Source organism: Garra rufa, chromosome 3 (assembly GCF_049309525.1).
Source record: "Garra rufa chromosome 3, GarRuf1.0, whole genome shotgun sequence".
NCBI classification, from domain to species: domain Eukaryota; kingdom Metazoa; phylum Chordata; class Actinopteri; order Cypriniformes; family Cyprinidae; genus Garra; species Garra rufa.
The window spans coordinates 36,536,707-36,563,548 of NC_133363.1; the positions used below are offsets into that span (position 1 = coordinate 36,536,707).

A 26,842-nucleotide genomic window follows, 5' to 3' on the forward strand; every position below is an offset into this window, starting at 1 on the left:
TAAATGTATAAAGCAAATCGCTTTGACAGACCCCCCATGGGGGCATTTTACCTCACCTTTGGGGCAAAACGCCCTTTTGGTACTAATTACATTTTTGTTAAAAATCTAATAACTTGAAAACTGACATTTTTCATACTTGAAACTAAAACTATGATAACTATTCCAGGCACATTCAACTTTAGTTTCACAGGAAAAAAATACAGTCCTTAAATATGTTTGTATTGTTTGGACATTCACTAGAATGCCCCCAGGAGACATGGCTTAATTACTAGTTACTCTGGTATAAACATCAAATCCTTTGCTTTTCTATCAGATGTATTCTAACCAGTTGGTTAGATCAAAATATTAGTATTTTATATTTAATAAACTTCAAGTTAGTATAGTAAAGTAACAATAGTATAGTAACAAGTCAAAAGAGATCCAACTATTTGAGAATCTGGAATCTGAGGGTGCAAAAAAATCTAAATATTAAGAAAATGCAGTTCTTAGCAATGCATATTACTAATCAAAAATGAAGTTTTGATATATTTATGATAGGAAATTTACAAAATATCTTCATGGAACATGATCTTTACTTAATATCCTTTTATATTAATATTAATAAAAAATGATCATTTTGACCCATACAATATATTTTTGGTAATCGCTACAAATATACCCATGCTACAAACCATGACTGGTTTTGTGGTGCAGGGTCACGAATAAGTCATTATAATTTTGTAAATCATAATTGTTCATTATAAAGCTTCCTGATTTTGCTGTAAATGTATAAAGCAATTTGTTTTTTCAGACGGGGGGCATTTTACCCCACCCATGGGGACATTTCACCCCATTTAATTTTTGTTAAAAATCTAATAACATAAAAACATGGACACTGGACATTTTTCATGTTTTGTTTATAATTGATGTCATTGTCACTAAAACTATGATAACTTTCTGGACGCATTCAACTTTTGTTTCACAGGGAAAAATAAATACATTTAAGAAGACATTCACAGTATTCTCACAGTCCATACCTCACAGAAATAGTACATCCCTTGCAGTCTTGTTTTTACTGCACGCGGGGAGGCGCGCGCAAAGCAGACGTGATCCGCGCGGTAGTTTCCGTAGCGCGTGCACAGTTTGTGATCGAGCCGCCTGAGCTGGAGCCTCAGCGAGAGAGAGACAGTTAGACAAGATTTCACACAGTCAAACACGGAACTGAGGGGCCAAAATCAAATGTATCTCACCGCTGTGGGCTTCTGCAGTAAACAACGGTTCAGTACGCGACGACAGCGGCCAGGTGAGTGAAGTTTCTCACTTCAGCGGATTTAATACCTGTAGAGTTCAGTTACCTGGACTCTCGAGGGAAACTGAGCGAACAGAGATGTTCTTTGTTCATTCGTTTTAGATTGTTATATTAAGTGACTTATTTACATTTTCGGTTAAACGAGTTCTTTTTCTAGTTTGCTTGGGTTCATCTCTACAGGGCGCTTTCGTGTCTTTAGCGCATCAGTTCGGCACAGAGAGAATGAGTAAACATTCCTGACTGAAGATCTGTATTATTCTTGTATACTATTTCTGAATACATGAGGAAGGATTGTGGTCCGGTCTTATAGAAAGAGTTGGAAATGCCCTGAAATAGACATAAAATGTTTCTGTATCAGATTTAGCTCAAACACATCTTCATTTTGCCCTGTCCTGCGAAACTAGTGGTCGCGTTACTGAGGTGTCATTTGGGTCCAAAATCTTTCTGAAAACAGATAGTATGGTGTTCAGTTACCCTGATATTCAAAGACAATCAATACAACTGACACCGCAATTTTCAGGCAGTGTCTGCTAAATTGTGGAAGTAACTGGTTTGCTTCTGAACATAAATGGTTTCTGTACAGGAACTGAATATGTGAGTGTGCATGAATCTGAGTGCACTGGAAGCGTATCGTATGCAAGTGTACTGTGAGCAAACAAAACCACGGGGTTTACCATCTGAAAGTGAACAGAGGAGAAGGACAGGGGTGAAACAGATGCCCTCAAGGCAAACAATTAAACTCATGTGGATTAAGAAAACAGATTAGAAATTAATAAATTCAGTGTAACATTTTACCAGTAGGTAAATACCAGAGATGAATGAGAACTGTGGAAGCTCAATGAAGCAACATCCAGATCTGTGACTTTGTGTGTGTGTGTGTGTGTGTGTGTGAAAACACTATTAGATGTCTCTTTACCATTGCTGCTGTCTTTCACATGCTGATGTTGCAAAGTTACCCTGTTCTCCAAGAAATGCTTACTGGTTAAAATGGTTTGACTGATGTCTGCTGGACAACGGGGTGCTTTGTTTTGTAATGTCGTTGTATTTGATTTCACAGGTTTCCCTTAGTCATCAAAGACGTGGAAAATCATGAAATTATAATATTTGTTTTGCCTGGAAATATGATAGTGTGAATCTTAATGTTTGTGGTTATGCTCTGGACTTAAATTTAAAAAGCGAATCCTTCATGTGTGCAAATATTTACTTATTTATTTAATTTTGGAAACGTTTGTACATTTGTGGTGATCCGCTTCAGCAATCTTTTAAGACTTGTTTAAAAAAAAAACCTTGACATAAATGACTGGAAAAGTCATGGTCATAATGGGTGGGAACCTATTACATGACTGAAGAAGAACCATCGTCTCTAATTTTCTGTAAATTGCTGCAAATAAGTGTAAAAATAAATCAAATATCCAAGTATAAAAATAAATATTAGTGTTTTCTGTAGTTTAAAAGAAGTGTATACACTTTAAACGTTTTTGAACAGTAAGATCTTTAATGTTTTTTCTTCTGCTCACCAAGCCTGCATTTATTTGATCCAAAGTACGGTAAAAAACAGTAAAATTTGAAATATTAAAAAACTAATAACTAAAAACTGCTTTCTTAACATTTATTATTATTATTATTATTAGCAATATTTAAAACAGTGGAGTAGGGCTGGGCGATTTGGCCTAAAATCAAAATCTCGATTAATTGAACATTTTAACTCGATTACGATTAATGAACGATTATTTTATTTATTAATAAAATTATATTTAATTATATTTATATAATATATATATATATATTTTTTTTGCCCTCATAGTTCACTGACAAGTTTTGTACAGTAAATATGCTCACATATTTCAAGTGAGAGATTTTTGAATGAAGGGTGCATTACTTGATTTTAAAATAACTGAAGGAAACACACACTATCTACGATTATTTATTGAACATCAGTGTTGAACAACTGAAATTAAAGCACACATTGCTTAAAACGAACAGTCAAATTTTTCTTAAATTAGTGAAAATAAATAACTTGCACTTTTGGAAACAAAATAAATTATTTTCAATGTTTCAATGAAAATAAGCAGTATCTCTTCTTAATAAAATTACTCTTGTATGTATGTATGTATATATATCACAAGTTTTAGATTTTAGAAATGCACATTTGACAGTAGCAGAGTTGACAGCTTCTGTTTCTGTAAGTATCTGTAAAAATAACAGCTTCATCTTTCATACATTTGCATACATTTGTAGATTACCACTACCACGGTAAAGAATTTGTAATGAAAAACAGCATCCTGAAGACATTCAGTATAATTACAAATGTACAACAAACAACTGTAATGACTAACAAAAAAAATATATATATTGTAATTATATTCCATTACTCCTTTAATATATTTAGCACATTATTAATATAATAAAATTCTATATGAATATTTTACTTTTCTGCCATGCCATGGTTACTGTCAGTGTTACTACAGTAAAACCATGGTAAACGTTGGTGATTTGTAGATTGAAACGCCGGATCGTCAGAGTACTGTCAATTACACTTGTTTAATTTAAAAAAATAAAAATAATTGCCCTATATTGGCATTGTAAGCATATGATTTAAAAACATTTTTATATAAAATTATTAGTAAAACATTTTATACATCTTTATTTGACCTCAAAGTAGAGACCTGCACAGAAACAGAGTACGGCGCGGGACAAAACTTGATGCGCGAGTGGGTAGAAACTTGTGTGTGTGCGGGATGCGGGAGAATAAAATGATTGGAGGGACTCCCGGAAAATAGAAATATATAAACATAAAATATCTAAAAACATACAAATTGTTATTCATCTATTACAAAAAAGCAACACGAACAACTAATATAACTTCAAAATGATTAACAGGTGCAAGAATAGGAAGTTTCTGGAATGCAAGAATCCACTCACCGAAAGTTCTTGCGCACTGCTTAATATTGCGTGCGCACGAATCCACTCATTGCAACACACGAAGTGTAGACACTGTTAAATAATCATTGTGCATATTTTCATTGTGTTATAAGAGTTGTATGAGATCGCGATGAACTGAGATAGGCAGGGAGCATTGTTTGCTCGCATTCTGCCATGCATGCACACAGCATGCTTGCTTTTCTGTCAAGAATAAGATCAATGTACTCAAAAAATATGTATAGGTAACTTCAATGCAGGCTTTTGCGGGCGGGAGAGGGACAAAATATGAATCTCACGGAGTGGGACGAGATATTCCGTGCTGACTGAAAAATCTGTCACGGACAGGTCTCTACCTCTAAGCATATCAGCTCCCGCGCCCCCCTCTGTGAACTCTGGCGCCTCGGTGTTTTTAAAGGGAAAGTAATCGAAATAATCGTCCTTGAAAAATTTGATCGATTATAGGTTCTGAATGTCGATTTCGATTACTTTTCGATTAATCGCCCAGCCCTACAGTGGAGTTCTTTTTTCAGGATTCTTTGAATGGAAAGATCCAAAAATTCATTATAGACTACACCATTCAAAAGCTTGGAGTCAGTATAATTTTTTTTCTTTTAGGGAATAAATTATAGAAATTAATACTTTGATCAAAAGTGATGAGAAAGACATTTGTAATGTTACAAATGCTGTTCTTCTGAACTTTCTATTTATCAGATAAACCTGAAAAGAATTCTACTCTATTCTATTTTTAACATAATAATAAAAAAATATATTTTTTGAGCAGTAAATCAGAATGTTAAATGATTTCTAAAGGATCATGTGACTGGAGTAATCCTAAACATTCAGCTTTGAAATCACAGGAAAAAAATTACATTTTAAATTATATTCAAATAGAAAACAGTTATTTTAAACAGTAAAAATCTTTTGACTGGTACACTCAAAAAAATGATTTGTTGGACTTACATAAAAAAAGAGTGTCAAGTGGTTCCACGCAAGCATGTTAAGTAGTTTCTACAAGTAACAATATAGTTGAATGAACAAAAGAAATTCTGGTAAAGTTGACAAAATATTTCTAAGTGCATATAACCCTTTCAGATTTGTCACTATTACATTTTAGTTATATGTACATTTTATGTAGTAATGTTATGTTACAATTATGAACTTTTAATATGTAAGGTGAACATGTTCTTTATTGATTTTATTAACTTTATGTATTTGCTCTACAAGTGTAAAACTTAAATAATCAAGCATATTTTCAGAAAATTTATTTTATTTGCAAAGTTTTGCAACATACAAGTGATAAGAATTGTAAAACAATTGCAATTTCACAGATCCTTTGAAACAAATACACTACAACATCAATAATGAAACAGTAAACATTCTTCACAAGGTCTTTTAAAGTGCAACTGGTATTAAGAATTTATAATAATCTTACTTAAAAAATAAAAATGAATGAAATGTCTTTTGAAATTAAGCAGCATGCCCTAAAATGATGATATGAATGATGATATTTCAGCTTAACAGCTTAAATAAGAGTTAAAAAAAAATAATAATTCAAGACTGAAAAGGCTGTCACAAAATGCCACAGTGATCTTTTTTGATATTTCAGACAGTTTGAGCCATTGGTAAAGAAAAGATTGCAACTGAGATTAATCTTATAAACAACTGATTTTTTTTTTTTTTTTCACAGTTCATACACACAAAACATTTGCTCAAGCATGGCGGCATGCCTCAAAAAAAACTGCAGAACTCCATTTCAAATTTTGGTCCCATCAACAAAGGTTATATTAAAACTGGACCCTAATTTTAAAACCAGAAACAAATTGCTCTTCACACACAAAAAAAGCATCTTCATTCTGTACAAATGAAAGAGAAATTATGATGTAACGATTCAACCAACCCGTTTGCTCTTGAGAACCTGCATTTCTGAGCATCAAGTTTCAGCAACACTTTCTGTAAAAACTTAAGTGTACTTCAGGTCTGCTGGATAACAGATTCAAGCTGTAAATGACTCCTAAAAAAAAAGAGCACAAGCCTTGGTGACCTTCACTCCCTCAACTATCTGTCCAACATCTGATGGTGGGTCACAGGCTTCTGCATCTTCAGGTCTGACGATGTAAACTCCACTTACAGTATTGGCCAAGTCTCTCTCTGAATTCTTAAAGTCTGTGTCCTAAAAAAACACAAAAACAGTAACACTGTTCAGTCACTGTAATTGCATCAAAAATGCAGGTTGTAAACATAACAATAGAAAGAAAAAAAAAATACTTCGTAATACATCCATCCATAAAAATAAAATAACCTCAGAATTTTGTATCAACTGTCCATTCCTTAATGAGTTGCCCAAGAAAAAAAAAAAAAATCTAGATATCAAGGTACCATCAAGCACTATTAATGCTATCACAACTACACCCGAGTTACTTACCAAGCAACTCGGTTTAAGTTCTTCCATTTAAACATTACTCTACTGTGCTTGTTAGGGTTGTCAAAAGTACAGGTTTCAGCACGAGCGTTTCCTGCAATAATTTTTTGCAGATTTTAAAACACGGCTGATTGGCCATAGGTTTCATGTGCTCAACAAATATGACTGTGATTGGCTACGATGATCATCACTTCACGTTCTTCACAGAGCGCTCACACAGATTAGCACAGCAGAACTTTTAAAAAGCCACATCTATCTGCGGATCAGTCAGAGGTTCCTTAATTTATATATATATGCTTAGACAAATCTGTTGAGAGACATGGTTTACAAAGGCTACCATGTGGGAGTGTAATCTGTGTAAGTACTCAGTGAAGAGTGTGAAGCAATGATCATTGCAGCCAATCACAGTGATCTGTCGAGCACATGAACACTATGGCCAACAATTGTGTTTGTGAATCCGCTCAACAATGCTCAATTCCCAGAAATGCTGCTATCATCACAGTTTCAGTACTATGTGACAGTACTACTTCTGACAACCCTAAATAAATGTATCTATATTTCTTGACTATAAAATGTGGATTGACCATATACGAGCCCTGTTTTTTATTGTCTAGTGAAGGGGGAAACTTTAAATATTCACAAAAAAAAAAAAAAAACCTGAAGTGCAGAGAGCTGAGAACACTTACTGCATACTCCTTCATGAGGTTTCCCTAGTCTTCATTAAGATACACAGAAAGTGCTCTGAGAATGCAAGCTCTCCGAGTTGGGATGGTCTCATTCTGTAGAAGAGTAGAGACATTAAGAATGGACAATGACAAAACACCATTTTAAAGTTTTTAATTACAAGCATCATAAATGCAAATAACAAACCTCGTTTAACAACTATTTAACAGGATGGTAAAGAATTATGAGATATTCATACCTGACAAAGTCACTGACTTCTCAATATTCGCGCTTTTTGCTATCTCCCGTTCTCTTCTGTTACTCCGCCTCCAAGTGAACGGCTACGGTAACCCAGTCATTTTTTGTTTGATCCATCACTCTAAAAGAGAGAAAAAACTGATTATGCAGCACGTATATGGATAGCACAAACCTTATAATCAACGGGTGGATAACGATCTGCCAATTCACCCAACGCTATAAATAAAACATGCCTTTAACGCGGTTCCAATTCAAAAGATCAATAGTGTTCGTTGTACCAAGAGCTTAACTTTCTTGCTATAAAAGTTTGCTATGTACAGCGTTATTTATTGCTATATATAGTGTTTCAACAATGTGATCTAGTCAATACTGATATTTTGCAGTTCTTTCACTGCCACATGCTTGCCTAGAGAAACATTAGTTAGCATCACTGCATAAAAATAATACATTCTAAAACTCAGAAATACACCAATATCTTAAATTAATTTAACTATGCATCACTATTTCCTGACGTAATTCAACAGGATGGTAAAGTATCTATGAAATATTCATACCTGAAAAAGTCACCATCTTGTCCTTCTCAAGCTTCGCGCTTTCTTCTCTGTTGCTCCGCCTGCAAATGAGCAGCTACGGTATCCGCAAAGATCAAATTTCATGGGGTTTTGCGTTTTACTCTACAATGTTAAGTTGTCCAATCAAACCCTTATTAAGTAAAGCCTACAGTACAACATTTTTGTAGAAATAACATAGTTAACTTGTGTTAATTTAGTTACTTGCATTTTTTATGTACAGTGTACAAGGGTGGGTGTAGTAAAACTAACAATAGTGAAAGTTCATTTTTTTGAGTGTAGTGTAAATAAAGGTTTTGCTATTACGTCAGAGTTGCTGTTTAGCTCTGTTTTTCATTTTGGTAAGTTTAAAGTAAAAGTGTCATTTTTATGTTCTGGCTCCAGCGTTTCACAATCTACATTATGCATAGTAACAGGTTAGTATGATGAATATAAATCAGTCATTGCTTAATTTATTCAAAAACAGGTAATGTTGTAAACTGAACATTTTGTGTGCTCATGTGCTTTTGAAGATGACTGATGCTTAAAAGGTCACACATCTGATCTCACCATAACGAGTCATTGTTTTACAGAATCTGGCTTGGCTGCCATATTCAGCACTGTACAGATGAACTTTTCTACTTATAGAAGTTCATGGTCGATGAAAGGGTTTAGGCAACTGGAAGCAATTCTGAAAGTTTGCTGTGACAAAAATCTTTGCTCTTTGGTTTCATAAACAGTCAGCTATTGGAACAGAACATTACTGTTGTCACCCGCTATAATGTTTTTACATTGGAACAACTGAAAGGGATTTTATATTTCTTTGGTTTTGGTTAATAATACCTATTGGCAAATTTAAAGTAACATTTTTAAATCATGTAATGTTCTGTCTGCTGTTAAATGGAGTTTTTGGACTTCATGACAGCAGACTTGTATTTTTACAATAAATATGCTAGGAAGTGTCAAATTAGTTGCTTCATGTCATCCAAATTAGCTTCTTAATGTCATTTTATATGTCACCCTGGATTACAAAACCAGTCTTAAAGGAAAAGTTCACTTCCAGAACAAAAATGTACAGATAATGTACTCAGTACTCACCCCCTTGCCATCTAAGATGTTCATGTCTTTCTTTCTTCAGTCATAAAGAAATTATGTTGTTTTTTTCTTTGTTGAGAAAAACATTTCAGGATTTTTCTCCGTAGTTGACTTCTATGGTGCCCTGAGTTTGAACTTCCAAAATGCAGTTTAAATCCGTCCCAAATGCGGTTGTAAACAATCCCAGCCAAGGAATAAGAATCTTACCTAGCGAAATGATCAGTTATTATTATTATTTTTTAATTATAATTGATATACTTTTTAACCTTGAACATTTGCCTTGTCTTGCTCTGCCTGAACTCTGTTTTTTCCGGTTCAAGACAGTTAGGGTATGTCGAAAAACTCCCATCTCATTTTCTCCCTCAACTTCAAAATCGAACTACATAACTGTTTTACCTTTTTTGTTAAGGGTGTTTGATCTTCTTTGCATCTTCACTATGCGAACACTGGGTCATCTGCAGTGATGTATGATGATTTTGAAGTGATTTTTGAAGCTGAGGGAGAAAATAAGATGATTTTCGACATACCCTAACTGTCTTAAACCGGAGAAAACAGAGTTCAGGCAGAGCAAGACAAGATGAGCGTTTGAGGTTAAAAAGTATATAAACTGTAATTAAAAAAAATAAACAAACAATCATTTCGCTAGATAAGACCCTTCTTCCTCGGCTGGGATCATTTAGAGCCCGTTGAAGCTGCATTTAAACTGCATTGTGTAAGTTCAAACGCGGGGCACCATAGAAGTCCAGTGTATGGAGAACAATCCTGAAATGTTTTCCTCAAAAAACATAATTTCTTTATGACTAAAGAAAGAAAGGCATGCAATTCTTGGATGACAAAGGGGTGAGTACAGTACATTTTTGTTCTGGAAGTGAACTTGTTTAAGTTGCATGGGTATATTTGTAGCAATAGCTAAAAATACATTGTATGGGTCAAAATGATCGATTTTTCTTTTATGTCAAATATCATTAGGATATTAAGTAAAGGTCATGTTCCATGAAGATATTTTGTAAATTTCCTAACATAAATATAAAAAAACTTAATTTTTGATTAGTAATGTGCATTGCTAAGAAATTAATTTGGACAACTTTAAAGGCGATTATCTGAATATTTAGATTTTTTTGCACCCTCAGATTCCAGATTTTCAAATTTTTGTATCCTAACAAACCATACATCAATGGATTGCTTATTTATTCCGCTTTGTATAAATCTCAATTTTCAAGGGTCACATAAGGATTAATGGGACATTGATTGTCCTACTTGATGGCAAAAGTGTGACTAAAAAGTGTGACTAAGTGTGCTTTCATTTTGAGAGTGAGCGGTCTATAAAAATCTATGAGAGTGAGATGTATAGGTTTCAGTTTGACATAAAATGCCTGATAATCTTTCTAGTCAGTTTTGAGTAATGGCCGTTATGAGCCTTTACAGTATATGCACAAACTGTGCAGATTGGTATACCACCCAAAGCTGCATTGTTAAGTTGTGTTTTCTCTGCAGGAGTTGTTTGTCCTGGGTATCTGTGCAGTGTTGAACAGAGAGTTTACTGAGTCTGAGCGTCAGACTCTGTCTGATCGTGGAAAGCAGGTGAGAGGCAGACAGTGTTACTTACAGACATTAAGGTTAATTATAACCTTGAAACAAATGTGCTAAAGCATTATGCTCAGACTATTGGTAATGTTTACATGTATGAGTTAAAATGAATGTGTAAGCAGCATTAGTGAACTTTTCCAAATTGGACCTTACAATGTCTGCTATTAAATTCCATTGATTTTTGCATGATCATTTTTGTAGTTTGCCTCTTTGATCTACAGTAAGAACTTTTTAACTGTATGAAGGACTCTGTGCTCAATGGCTGCCTACGTCTTTCTTCGAAAATCTCTACACAAGCTTTTGGAACAGTATTGTCTAAAACCAATCTGCAGTAGCAAATCTATCTATCTATTAGGGGTGTAACGGTTTACAAAAATCATGGTTCGGTTCGATACGAAACATTGATGTCATGGTTTGGTACGTTTTCGATACAGCAAAAAAAAAAACAAAACAGAAAATTACTTGATTTTTAATTTTTTTTTATTAATTAAAACTAACATCATAGAGTATGATCTCTTTTTCCTTTACTTTGAACAATGAAGTGTGCTGAACAGTCAAATCTCAGATCAGTGGCAGAAGTCAGATTTCATTTATATTTTTTTCATTTTTCATTTATTATTAGTCAGCTGACTACTGATGAGTGAGGTGAGAAAGACAAGAATTTGGCGAAAGATTTAGTTTCTAAACGAAATACAAAAGCACCTGTTGTTAATAAATGAAACATTCCATGTTTAAGTGAGTTTGTTGTACTGTTAATTCAATTGACGCTGAATTGCTGCTAATCAGAAAGTGAAAGTAAAATGCACACAGGCATTTACAAGCTATTTAAAAGCGAATAAAAGTGAGGAAAAGAGAGAAAACTCTTAACTACTTACCGGCCTAGTGTGTTTTTCTTTGTGGGTGGGAGGGGCAGACATCATGTTACCTATACGTTGTTTTGGCTGCTCTGTTGAGCACAGTGGCACTGAGAACGTTATATTTCACACACATAAGTTCTTTTATTTTCCAAATGTAATAGGATTTATCCAACACATCGTTTGGTTTGTAATTCATACCGAACCGAAAGCCTTGTACTGAATGGTTACGAATGCAAATACGTATTTTTAATATTGAATATTGTGAGACAGATGACAGCCAAGATGACTTTCTTCTCTCTTACTTTAAAAGACACACACAATCATTTCCCAAGACAATGGAGAACTGCTAGATTACTTATCTTTAATTTGAGAAGCACATGAACCCCATCTGACCTTTGACGTGTTCTCCACCCTTCTCTCTCACTAATGCTGGATATCTTTAAATAGGTTAAACATTGAAGCCTGTGTGTGTGTGTGTGTCTAGGATGTTCTTCTGTGATGTCCCCTGAGTTTTTCCCACCCCTGCTCCATGTGTTGCACACTCCCTTCCTCCTGTGGAGATTTCCAGGAGTTAACTATCCACATATCCACACAGGCAATTCTTCTTCCATTAATTGGAATATAGTGCATTATCAAGGAGAGACTTTCCCAGCTTACTTTGACTTCTTTTTTTTCATTTTTGACCTAAAGATTTACTGTTGTATTAAGGGTATTTTATAGTTTTCGTTTTAATACATGTTCTGTGAGGTTAGGGCTGATCCAAATAGCAAAAAATAAAATCTTGATTTCTTTTGAATGTTTGACTAGTCAGCTCAAAATATAACCACAACTGGATTTAAATAACAATCTATATTAAAAACTTGCAAAACCACCTGGTTAAATAAAATTTTATTCCAAGTGCACCACACATGAAGTGTGTAAATGCATACTGTAAATGTGAAACAAATTCACTTGCTAAATATTTTTGCAGAAAAGATGTATGAAATATGAAGGCAAATGCTTTACATACTTGTTTTAAATAAGATGTTTACTTCTAGAATGAAAATTTTCCCATTTCACCCAGGATGTTCATATCTTTCTTTCTTCAGTCACAAAGAAATGAAGTTTTATTTGAGGAAAACATTCTAGGAATTTTCTCCATATAATGGATTTTAATGGTGGCCTACTAGTCGAAGGTCCAAATTGCAGTTTCAGTGCAGCTATAAAGAGCTCTACACAATCCTAGCCGAGGAATAAGTGTCTTACCTAGCGAAATGATCTGTAATTTTCTTTATAAAAAAATCAACATTTATATACTTTTTAACCACAAATACTCATCTTGCACTAGCTCTGTGTGCACGTCTTCACGCATTGTGTAATCATGTTGAAAAAGTCACGCATGGTTAGTTCTTCGTCTGTGTACTTTGGTTCAAAAATGTAGAGTAGAGGAAAAAACTCCATCATTGTTTTTGCGCTTGCCTTTCTTTACACATTCGCTTTGTAAACACTGGGTCTGTACTTCTGCATATGTTACATGTGCGTGATTATGTAATACGTGAGGTCAAGCTAGTGCAAGATGAACATTTTTGGTTAAAAAGCATATAAATTTGTATTTTTCTTAGAAAATGGCAGATTGTTTGGATAGATGGGACGCTTTTTCCTCGCCCGGGATCGCGTAGAGTCCTTTAAAGCTGCATTAAAACTTTAATTTGGACCTTCAAACCATTGGCCATTGAAGTCCACTTTATGGAGAAAAATCCTAAAATGTTTTTCTTTAAAACCTTAATTTCTTTTCGAGTGACGAAAAAAGACATGAACATCTTGGATGACATGGGGGTGAGTAAATTAATCAGAAAATTTGCATCCTGTTGCATCCTGTATGTTCAAAAACAATATATAAAAAGAAAAATGCTAAATATTTCTGTGCCAAATTGTGAACAAGTCATAAAACAATTCAATTTTATTTTGACTAAAAGTATAACACCAGTAGTAGGCAATTATTAAAGGGAAGGTCTAAGTATATTTCATGCATTCTGACTTATTTAAACTGTTAGATTCTCGTGCTAAACATGAAAAAAACGTGTTGGACGTTTGATGATTTCTGTGCCAAATACACTCCTTCCGGGTTCGTATAAGTTTCATAAAGTTTTTTTTTTTTTGAGTATGGCCCTGTTTGATGTCGCAGTGCAGCTGTCTGGGCTATAGTCTTTTATAAATCTGATAAAAAAAAAACTGTTCAGGATGCGATACTACTCTATAGGCACTCACGATTAACAAGAGATTGTAAGAAACTGTATGTGTTACGCCACTTAAATGTTAATGTTTTGTAAAAAAAAGAAAATAACAGCACCTTTCAGCCTGTCACCATGCAAACATAAAAGAGCAAACATTCATTAGTAGTTCTTTTTTTTAAACTACTATGTAAATATGCGTTTGACTGTTGCACTCAGAATTGCATCTTTTGAAACGACAGCGCTCACTCGCATCTCGTAACCTTTTTAAAGTTTTTCTTTCCTGTTCCACTTCCCGCAGCTCGTGTTTTTCAAATGCAAAAATGCATTCTGTATGAATGGCCCCTTAGCCCCTTATACGCTCTCACTTCAGTGGTTAATCAGGTGCACCGTCATGTGGTTGAACATTTTTTCCCTCTTTAACTGTTATCCTTGGCATATTGTCAGTGTCTAACTGCAACATTTTTAATATTTTTATTTAAAACCATGATTCCTTGATTTAAAAAATATATACTACCAGTCAAAAGTTTTTGAACAATTATATATTTTATGTTTTTTTTTTTTTAAAGAAGTCTCTTGTGCTCACCATTATCAAAAAAAAAAAAAATGTTACAAAATATTTCTATTTCGAATAAATACTGTTCTTCTGAACCTTCTATTCATCAAAGAAACCTGAAAAAATTATGTTTTCAACATAATAATAAAAAATGTTTTTGAGCAGCAAATCAGAATATTAGAATGATTTCTGAAGGATCATGTGACTGGAGTAATGATGCTAAAAATTCAGCTTTGAAATCACAGGAGTAAATTAAATTTTAAAATATATTCAAATAGAAAACATATCTTAAATAGTAAAAATATTTCAAAACTTTACTGTTTTTGCTGTACCTTGGATCAAATAAAGAGATGTCTTAAAAAAAACATAAAAATTTTTTTGACTGGTAGTGTATATACTCATGACAAGACATTAAAATTATTTGATACAATCTGAAAAATCGCTAAGCCCTACTTGAGGTTCTGTGCTGAAGAGAACTACCACTGCTGTGAAGATGCTTCGTACGTTATGAGTTGATGACCATTGATTATCCCTTCACCACATCCATGTTTTTATAGCCAATTACACAAAATCAATCCATCCAGTAATGTAATCATCTAACCAATAACAGACGGAGTGGTGCAAGCTGCTCTTTAAAGGCTTTAGTGAGATATTTGATATGGCAGTTCATTCTTGGGCTTTGGTTTCGAGTGCTGTGGTCTGTTGTGCTGTTTGACTGACATGCTGGTCCATCTGAAGCAATCTAACCTTACCACACAAATGACAAACACAGAACATTAAAGGGGTAGGCGGAGGGAGATTGGTCGATTGAGGTATAGTGACAGCATCACAGACATCTGTTGTATTAAATCTTAAGCAAACAGTTCATGTAGTGTGAACATGGCTACCACAAAAGGTTACTGACTGTCACTCAGAAGGTCAAACCTGCTCCCCCTCAGTGCAGTCTGTTGCTGTTCTGGCTTTGTGGGCAGTGAAGCATGTGCTGTATGATCTATTTTAGATTTTGTCTATTTGAGTTGCTGTGTTAAAACAAGATCTCACACTTGTGCGCTCAAAATGTGTGGAGGAGTTGTAGAGTTAGCAGCCACCTCTATTGAAAAGGCGTTGAGCTTAGGAGGAGTCAAATTCTAAACACTTCAGTGTCGTCAGGTGATTGATAGGCTCTCCTGTGTGTGTGTTTGTGTTTTTTTACTTGGTTAAAATTATCCCCAGATGTTTTGTTCAATTTAGGCCTAAGTCACACTAGATGATTTTCAAATCTTAACCGATTTTAAATCCATGGGATACCACAGACATGAAGATTGTTTCAAATGATTTTTAGTCTTATAATCCTTTGAATGCGCACATTAGATGATTCAACCAGACCGCAAGACTTGTTGATTGTAGGAACAATTTCACAGTGACACAAGATCTCAAGTAAATTCACGAGATCAAATGTGACTAGAAAACAAAAACACATGGTGGACAATCTATGACGTCAGCTGGCTCTTCTGGCGTGTGTACTGTTGTACAGTTTTACAATTTTTCTCAGTACTCAGTATTTTTGTGGCATGTTTGTGGCTGCAAAGTGTCAGCTATAGAAGCTCGCAACATCCGGTAGGTGAAGCGTGCTCACTCTCATTGGCTATCGTGGGTATCACATCAGAAGCAGCCCAATCAAGAGTTGTAAATATCGTTTGTGGATGCTCGGGAACAGTTAAATAATCATAATGACACAACACAATAGAGGCAGTGTTGCCAACTCTGCGGTTTTCCCGCTGAATTGGGCTACTTTAAGACTGTTGCTGCAGTTATTTTTTTTTATTTCCGCGCACTGAAGCAACGCCAATAATGTGATTTTTAGCCCCTGGAATTTGAATTTTACCAGGGGAACCCTGCCAAAAAAACTTGTATTTTACCCCCTTCCCCAATCCAATTTTTACTAGGTATCCCCACTGAAACGTGATTGGGCTAGTTTTGGGGTAGTTTTGAATAGCAATTGGGTGGGTTTTGTTGTGAAAACCGGGCAATCCTGAATAGACGATTTTTTTGGGCCAAAATATGGTTTGCAACAAGATTCAAATCAGGTCACGCCTCCCTCCAATTGTTCAGGAGGGCAAATCAGGCTTAAATTTTTTTTTAAGTGCGTGGCCAGCCTTAGCTAACCTGCTTGTGGACACATGCTCAAAGATGAAATATATATCATATTTTGTACCACACTTTTTATACTATAAAATAAATTATTTAAAACATATTAACTGTTATACAGTAGTATTTTATTTATTTAAAATATTTCATTTTTAATAATAATACAAAAGTTTTAGATTAGGTATAGTTTTTAGTAATTGTATTCGGTATTATTTACAGTAGAAGAATATGGTATGTCCCTATCTTGATAACCATAGATACTACCATTCAAATGTTTGTGCTTAGTAATATTTTTTTTGTTTTTGAAAGTCTTTTGCTTACTAAAACTGCATTTATTTGATTTAAAAAAAAAAGTCATTTTTTCTGTGATGGCAAAGCTGAATTTTTAAGGGGTCATGAAATGGATTTCTTTTATTATTTTAATGTTCCTTGAGGTTTACTTATAATGTTGATAAAGTTTTTTTCCCCAAAAAACACAAAACAAATAATTATGTGTAAAAATGGGTATTTTCAACCCTTATTCTCACCCTTTGTCTAAAACCCACCTGTTTTAAGGGGCGGATCCTTTACGGTTTGTCAGTAATCAGCCACTGTTAGTGCCTGTCAGTGCCCCCTTGCTATTGCATGTAAGTGTTTTGACAACATAATCAAAATAAAATAGTCATTTCCGGATGAAATAATCTACTTACAGTGTGTGATGCAGCTGCAGACAGATCTAGTACCGCTTCATCTTTCAATAAATGTTTCTTTGTGAACTCTACATGACACTGTGCCTCGTTTACAAAATCTGAAAAATCCTCTGACATAACCTGGGATGCTTTTGAAAATAAACTATCCACTTGTTCCTTATGCTGGGATCCTTCTGATATCTGTGCAAAGATGCAAACAAGCTTTTTAAACCAAGTGCATCAAAGTGAACGTTTTTCACTCCATTTGTCCTATAGATGACAGACTCAAGTGCGCGGACTATGTCAGAAAGCGAATGTGCATCTGTATACCGTATCCAGTGTAGACAAGATTGCGGCAGTGATTGTGATTTGTATTTGCTTTTGACGTGATGTGACGGGAACGGCAGTGGGCAGGGCCTATCGTGAGAAAAAGACTATTCATCAATATCTTGCACTGGAGGCAGTGTTTATGCCAATGACTGCGCCTGGGTGGATTTACCCTAAACAAGGCATTTTCTGAGGGTTATTACATCAATGCTTTTTAATTGATGATGAAGACATATTAAGGTATGGGAATTGTAGGATGTATTAAGCATGCAAAAACCTCTTCTATGTCAAAAGATCAAGGGAAATTTGGTTTCTCATATCATGACCCCTTTAGGCTGCCATTACTAGTCTTCAGTGTCACATGATCCATCAGGAATCATTCTAATGTGCTATTATTACTATCAGTGTTTAAAAACAGTTGAGTTGCTTCATATGTAAAATTGTGGAAACCAATTTTTTTTCAAAGAACAGCATTTATTTGAAATATTTTTTGTAACAATGTATGTCTTTACTTTCACTTTTGAAAAGAAAAGATGCATCCTTGCTGAATAAAAGAACAGTATGATATGTGTGTGTTATTTTGATGTGCATTTTAATGCATTTTAGGATAATGTCTGACAAAGAAAAGGGACTGGATTCCAATAAGACTGGGGAGGAGAGAAAGGTTTAGATAATCTTCTAGTCTCCCATTTGTTCATCTGTACTTCAAACTTGTGTGCAGCACTAAGCTGACCAAAACAGAAGTGTCATTGTGAAATTCATGTTTTGAAAACCTTCTCCAGAAGAGAAAATGCAAGATGTGCAAAATGCTTTGCATGCTACTCTATTTTTTCTGATAATGACCACATGTTACTGCAGTTTTTTTTTCTAGAAGCCTGGAATTCTCTGCAGAGGTTGACTATGTTAAAGGTCTATGGCACTGATGTAATACCATCCTCTTGAAAATCACTTCTGAGGTCGTGATACACTATGTAAGAGACTTTAATATGAGGCTGAATACTTCAAAGAGTTCATCAGGTTTTGAGATCGTACAAGGTCGTTTCAGATCTTTGGCCTGTGAGAGATGAAGAGGTGATTTCATTTGCCACGTCTTACCATCTGATCCTCTCATATAAAGCACACTTGAGCTGATAGAAAAGCAAATCTGTTGTCTTTGTTATGGTGTCTTTCCTGTAATCCCTCTCTTATTCTCTCGTTCTGTTTTTCCTCCCTCCCTCTTTACCCTCGTCTGCCGGACCGCACCGGTCTGTTTAATTGTTGCATATTCTCTGCCCATCCCCTACCGCAAACCCCCAAAACCCTCTCTGTCTCCCACAGGCACAAAGGCTTGCATATAAACAAACAGTAGATGATAATGTCAGAAATGGTATATAGTGGAGGAGCGGTATCTGTGTGTCACATGCATTCTGAACATTCTTTCGCAGTGTGTGTTTGCTCGTAGCACTGATGTAATGTTTTGTCTAGCCTTGTCTTCTCATTTTTTCCCTGACTCCCCTTCACATGCGCTCTCATCCTGAGACGCAGAGGTGTGGACGTTTTCCCTGTGCAGTGTGGACTGTGTGGAAGTTCTCCCGCTCTTGACCCTTTTGACGCTCTTGTCTCTTTGTCCTAAAAGTGGATGTGACACTTGAGGCTCTTTCTGAAGATCATTTGGTGTTGAAAGGTATTTCAGGTGCTTATGTGAAGCGTTGTATAGAGGGTGTGTCGCCGCGGCGGTTCCGTTTGTCTTCAGCCCGTTGTTGCATGCTTTTGCGTTGTTTTGGATTTGTTATTATGCATATGTGGAATTGGCCTTGGGTGTATTTGCAACGGATGAATATTTGTAGATTGGTTTTGATATCGAATTCTTTGTACTGAATGGTGTGGATTATGAAGAGATGTTGAGTAACCTGTTCTGTTGTCCACAACGTGTTTTCTCCCTTTCTTTTTATTAGAAGAAAGGAGATATTTGTTCACTCAAAAATGAAAATTCTGCCATGATTTATTCACTTCTTGTTTTGGACCCCATTGACTTGCATTGTACAGACAAAATGGTTAAACGTTGTTCAAACATATACTCTTGTGCTACTCAGAAGAAAAAAAAAGAGATGCTTTTGGAAACGACATGAGGTTGAGGAAAGATATATTTGACCCTGGACCACAAAACCAGTCTTAAGTGGCACGGGTATATTTTTAGCAATAGCCAACAATACATTGTATGGGTCAAAATGATTGATTTTTCATTCATTTTTTAAAAATATCACGTTCTATGAAGATATTTTGTGAATTTCCTACCATAAATATATCAAAACTTAATTTTTTAGTAATGTGCATTGCTAAGAACTTTTTTTGGACAACTTTAAAGGCGACTTTTTTGCACCCTCAGATTCCAGATGTTCAAATAGTTGTATCTCGGCCAAATATTCTTATATTCTATACATAGTATAGATATATACATAGTATATCAATATATTCTAATAATTTATTCAGCTTTAGATAATGTATAAATCTCAATTTCAAAAAATGTAGCCTTATGACTGGTTTTGTGGTCCAGGGTCACATATGCTAAATGGCTCCAAAAATGAGACTTGAGTTATTTATTGTTTGACAGGAATGAAAACTGTCAGGAATAAAAAAAAAACTGTAAATGGATTGACAGTGCATTCAATGGATTGCTTAACAACATATTGATTATTGAATTGGTAAAACATATTTCCAAAACAATCCATAAACCTTTTTGAAAATGTAGTACCTTTATACAGTACGCACCTTTGTAAAGTCTCCCTCACAGCCTTGTTTTAATCCATATAAAATTTTCGAAAGTCTCTTTTTCAATTTTGGGCAAATTACATCTTTAATTAATCCTTTTTCAGGTTTGATGTGTTTATTCTGTTATTCTGTAAAACGGTGGGGAGTCTATTTAGGTTTGAACGCACCTGAAGGCCAGAAGCAGTGATGGAGTCTGTGTGTTTGTGCTCTGTAGGAGTCCAGGTGCTCCGGTCTTTTGTCACATGACACGTCTGAGACACACTTATCTTTGTACTCTGACAAGTGAATTGCAGAGCTGGAGAAAACGACAGTCCTTCTCCACTGATATCTCTGAAAAAAGGTTCATTGTTGTTTGAAGCGATGTACCTCACTGCTCTGCTGCCTGTACTGCACTGCCTTCAGCCCTGTAGTTAGGGAAATGAGTCACGGTTGCTAAGGAAATGGGTTGGTGTGTGGTTAGATTGAGTAGACATCTAAGGTTGTCCTTGATGAGAGTTTCTCTGCACAGAAAATGGTGGATTCTCTCTTCTGCATTTGTGTGTGCTGTGTATTTCATCGACTTATTATTCTAGTGCCCACTCACTCCGACCGCCTTTATCACCACAACAATACAAAATCAGCTCTGTGTTGATGCTGCGTCTTCAACATCATCACCTAGCATGCATGTGTATAATGTTGAAACGTGTTTCTTTGCAAGAGCGTATGATCTGAACACGTCCAGTGGGTTTTTCATAACGTGAGCTTGGAGATGATATCATGCTGTCGGCTCTCTGTGGTTTTTAAATAATTGTCATTAAATGTTCTTTGCCTGTAGGGGAAGAAATTGACATTTTCATTTGTAATCTTACTGGTACAGTGTATTGGTGCATGCATCTCTGTCTGTGGGAATTAGAGAGTGACCAGAATAAGGGTGTTTAAGGAGATAATTAATGTACAAGATAACCATTTCCACTTAGCTAATAATCAACCTTTCTGCCTTCCTCAAACACAGACATCAGTCACAGATCTGGTATTTTTCTTTTTTTACATAAATAAAGGCTAAACTGATACAGTATGCAATGTTCCTGGTTATAATCTGACTTTTGTGTGTGTGTTCCACTATCTATCCCCCACAGAACAAGGGAGTGAATCATGATATCATAAAGGAAAACACACAGACTTATACTTTCTGCTTGAATGTTCCTGCATAGCTCCACACAGATGCACACACCTGCAAAAACACTGATTCGGCGTGCACACACACACACACACACACACACACACACACACACACACACACACACACACACACACATGTTGGGTTTACATGTTTTATGGGGAAATTCCATAGGCGTAATGGTTTTTATACTGTACAAACCGTACTTTCTATCGCCCTACACCTACCCTACACCTAAACCTAGCCCTCACAGGAGATTGTGCACACTTTTACTTCATCAAAAAAACTCATTGTGCATGATTTATAAGCCTGTTTCCTCATGGGGACCTGAGAAATGTCCCCACAAGGTCAAAATCTACTGGTATTCCTATCCTTGTGGGGACATTTGGTCCCCATAACATGATGAATACCAGGTACACACACACACACACACACACACACACACACACACTTTGTTTCAACAGCGTAATGCAACACCGGGGCACCACTTTCTGACACAACGGCTGCTTTCATTGATTGGAAGAGAAAAAGGAGAGAATGAAAACAGAGTAAGACAGAGATTGAGCTTTTTTATGCTGAAGCAGAAAATCGTGTGAGTATTAAAGGGATAGTTCACCCAAAAATTAAAATTGTCATTAATTACCCTCATGTCATTCCACACTAGTAAGACCTTTGTTCATCTTCGTAACACAAATTAAAGGGTTAGTTCACCTAAAAAGGAAAATTAGCCCATGATTTACTCATCCTAGGCATCCTAGACTTTCTTTTTTCAGTCAAATCCTATTGGAGTTATATTAAAAATCGTCTTGGCCCTTTCAAGCTTTATAATAGCAGTGGGCAGGTGTTTCTGTTCAACAGTTTAAAAGAAGTCCAATAAAGTGCATCCATCCATCACAAAAAGTGCTTTACATGGCTAGAGACGAAAGAGCAAAACAAAAGACCGGTCACAAATTAGAAGTACAAACGGAGGATTTGTAAAGAAAAATGTCAGAGGATTTCAGTATAAGCCAAGGTGAGACTGGTTTTCCTTTGCTAAATTAAGGAAACTTTGCTTCCCTTGATCCTGTAAACAAATGTTTTTTTTCATGAGATCAGCGGTGCATCCTAGGTCATCCGCCAGGAACGGCTTACACGTATGACAGTTAGCACAAGTTAGAGAAAGGTTTTAAATATGGATATTTTTCTTACAAGAACGCATCAATTCGCTACAGGAGGCCTTTATTCACCCCCGGGAGCATTGATTGCACTTTACTAGATTGATGCACTTTATTGGACTTTTGGACTGTTGAACAGAAACATGCGCCCCACTGCCATTATAAAGCCTGAAAGAGCCAGGACAATTTTTAACCAGGGGTGCACATTTTTCAGCCTGGTTTTCAAAGGAGTACCTGGAGATTTGGTTTGGTCCTCACACTGCACATAGTGTGACCCATTAAATATAACTTAAAAAAATAAATTAATAATAGTGATAATAATATCATTGGACTTTATTTTTCATTATTTCGTAATAAAATACATTTATAACATGCGGTAATACTATTACATTATAAAATATAAAAGAATTGATTTTACAGTAAACTCAAAAATAAACTGATAATGGCCCGGTTTCACAGACAGGGCTTAGGTTAAGCCAGGATTTGGCAATTAGGACATTTAAGTAGTTTTTAAAAATATGCCTTAGAAAAAAACATTGCTGGTGTGCATCTTGATACAGAACCTGACATTTTTTAAGATCAGTAAGTGCAAGTTTCTTTTAAGTTTCAGCTCAGACTTACATTTTAGTCTGGGGATAGCCTTAAGCCTTGTCTATGAAACTGGGAGTAAATTTACTTTTTTTTTTCTTTTTTTTTTAATTTTCATTTTCAAGCTTTTATTTTGGCGGGTTGCCAGCAAGTAGTTATATGTGCTGCCGGTTTTGGTGCGGCTGATTGTGGCCAAAGTCTTGTGGCTGATTGTAGAGCGTCAGTGTAGCGTGAATGAAATGTCACATGTTTGCATTGTGCTTTGAAAACGGCAGCGAATAGCCTACAGTTATGCTTTCAGTTTTGTTCATTTCCAAAACAAAAATGTATAGATAATGTACTCACCCCCTTGTCATCCAAGATGTTCATGTATTTCTTTCTTCAGTCGATAAGAAATTATGTTTCTTGAGAAAAACATTTCAGGATTTCTCTCCATATAGTGCAGTGTTTCTCAACTCCAGTCCTCGGGACCCACTGCTCTGCACATTTTGTATGTTTCTGAGTCTGACACACTCAGTTCAGTTCATGAATCTTTCTACTAATGAGCTGATGATCAAAATCAGGTGCCTTAAATGAGGAAGACATACAAAATGTGCAGAGCAGTGGGTCCCGAGGACTGGAGTTGAGAAACACTGATATAGTGGACTTCAATGGTGCCCCCAAGGTTGAACTTCCTAAATGCAGTTTAAATGCTGCTTCGAATGGCTCTAAACAATCCCAGCCGAGAAAGAAGGGTCTTTATAGCAAAACAATCTGTCATTTTCGGAACAAACTGACAATTTATATACTTTTTAACCTCAAAAGCTTGTCTTGTCTATGTCTGTATGATTTCCAGTTTGTGATAGTTAGGGTATGTTGAAAAACTTTACAAAAAAGGTAAAACAGCGATGTAGGATGATTTTGAAGTTGAAGAAAAAGGTTTTTCGACATACCCTAACTGTATTGACCCAGATTACACAGACTACGCATGCGAATCGCAGAGATGAGACAAGGCGAGTATATGAGGTTAAAAAGTATATAAATTGTCAATTTGTTTTGAAAATGACCGATTGTTTTACTAGATAAAACACTTTTTCTTTGGCTGGGATTGTTTAGAGCCATTTGAAGCTGCGTTTAAACTGCATTTTGTAAGTTCAAACTTGGGGGCACCATTGAAGTCCACTATATGGAGATAATTTCTCAAATGTTTTCCTCAAGAAAGATAATTTCTTCACGACTGAAGAAAGAAAGACATAAGCATCTTGGGTGACAAAGTGGTGAGTAAATTATCTGTAAATGTTTGTTCTGGAAGTGAAATAATCCTTTAAGGCCCAATCCCAATTCTATTTTCTACCCCTTCGCCTACCCCTCGCCCCTTCCCCTTGTCCCTTGAAACAAAGTGTAAAGGGGAAGGGCTAAAATATTTCCCCTAAGAAATGGGACACCACTACAACACTGTTATACGTCATCATACGTTGTCGCTAGTTCCTAATGTTACGTCAGAGGACATGCGCAGATGTTTATCACTCATTCCAAGATGTCAAAATGTTGTCATGTTTCAAAAAGTACAAATGTACGGTGTACGCACCGTTCATTCACATGTGGCCGTAAGCAAAACAAACAACGCATTATCACATGCGCGGCAAATTGCTAATCAGTGTAGTGGTGCCTGGAGAAGTATATATGTATGGCGTCATTTTTTTGTCAAAAGTTATGAGCGTGTTAGACATGCTCACGAGCACATTACGTTATTTCACACGCGCAAAAATGAACCATCAGCTGGCATGATAAAAGTACTCGCGCACAAATTCAACACCCGAGAGGTGTACAGGCAGCTGCGCGCGAGCGCCTGGCATACTCTCATAGGTTAACTCTGCTTGTACAGTGGAATCCTGCTCGCGCGCAGCGGGCTTCTGCTCGCGGAGTGCTGTTTTGCTCGCGCAGGGGATTTCTCCTCGCTCAGCTGATTTCTGCTCCCTCGAGTCTACATGACTTTTGACAATTTGGGGGCGGAAACCAAGGAGGGCACTGACTCTCTTATGATTGGTCACTTTCACCGTAATCACACCCACAGGGACATCCTTGTACCTTGATTGACAGCTCTCATTACAGGAAGCACGGAGTCAAAGTATCTGACGGAGTTCAGTCATTCATTAACACTAGTGATGGGATTTATGGCTCTTTGAGGCGATCCGTTCCTTTCAAAGAGCCGTTCAAAAGAACGGCTCTTTTGGCTCTTTTTAAATATTTAGTCAGTTTTAAGAAGCCAGCTTGGTGAGATTTGTAGTCAAATAATTAAAACTTAGATATCACACACCAATATCTGAGTTTGAATTATTCTGAAATATTGATTATTACCTCATTTGTCATGTGTGGACTATATTCCATAGGGTTGCACAACATCCCTCTGCTTAGACAGTGACATCACTATTTTGGATTTACCTTTAGTACAAAGTGTGTTTATGTGTAAAGCTCTGTTGACTTATGTTATTCATACAATACCTACTCACAAATAAACATCAAAAACAAAGCCGGCTGCAATGAATTTCTGTGCAAAACAGCTTTTACTACAAACACTTCCACACAAGAACATTGTTATCACACAAGAACATTTTGATAGAAAACAAAAGATATTTAAAGTTTTAAATATATAGCCTACTGTAGATAAAATTAGAGTAAATAAAATGGAAATGTCTATATACAGTCAACTATTACTACTGTAAACTTCGCATATAGGACATCAGCCCCTTCAAGTCTTAAATGAACAATAACAAAGTGTGCTGCAATGAATGTCTGTGCAAAACAGCTTTTAGTGAAAAGGTAGTAGTTAGTAGTTTTAGTTAGGCAGTAGCACCCCTGCGCCCCTCCCCTATAACTGTTCTGTCTCGCGGAGGAGCTAATTTGTGTGCATCTGTGTGAAACATGCATAGGGAAAAAAACGACAGAAAGAATCGGTTCAAAAGAATCGGTTCGTTCGCGAACTTCACAACTCTAGTTAACACTGCACAGTGGACGGAATGGCGGCGACACCTGAAGATGTAGGCGTTAGTGATATTGATATATGATGGGGGCTGTGTGTTTGACAATGTAGCAATTTAATCTGAAATTTGTTCAAAAGTTTGGGAACAATAACTATTTTTTTTTTTAGGAAATTAGTACTTTAATTCAACAAGGATGCGTTAAATTGATAAAAGGTGATGGTAACGATGTATATTGTTAGAAATGTTTTTATTTTGAATAAATGCTGTTTTTATGAATAAATGCTGTTAACGTTTTACTCAATGAATCCTGAAAAAAGTATTCCAAAAAAATATATTAAACAGCACAACTGTTTCCATCATTGATAATAACTGAGTATCAAATCAGCACATTAGAATGATATCTGAAGGATCATAAGACACCGAAGACTGGAGGACTTGCTGATGAAAATTCAGCTTTGCATCACAAAAATAAATTACATTTTAAAATATATTAAAAAAAGAGAACCATTATTTTAAATTGTAATAATATTTCATAATATTACTGTTTTTTTTTTTTTGTTTGTTTGTTTACTGCAGGCTTGATGAGCATAAGAGACTTCTTTCAAAAACATTAAAAATAGTAATGTTTCCAAACTTTTGACTGGCACTGTACATGGTCACTAGTTCAACTAAAACACTTGCCATGAAAAGTTTGGGAACCACTGGCCATAC

At 35.7% G+C, this 26,842-nt stretch overlaps 1 protein-coding gene across 2 annotated transcripts in view; it reads left to right on the forward strand.

The window, feature by feature from the left end:
- Positions 1-1,137: 1,137 nt before the first annotated feature.
- The window catches only part of adcy7 (adenylate cyclase 7), a 59,986-nt gene continuing 34,281 nt past the window's right edge, over positions 1,138-26,842 (forward strand). The window contains exon 1 of one of the 2 annotated variants that reach the window (XM_073837028.1): positions 1,138-1,282. The gene's annotated coding sequence lies outside the window, so the exon portion shown is untranslated. Of the gene's footprint in view, positions 1,283-19,053; positions 19,189-26,842 lie in introns of those variants that run through there. The other variant, XM_073837030.1, reaches the window with a different exon arrangement.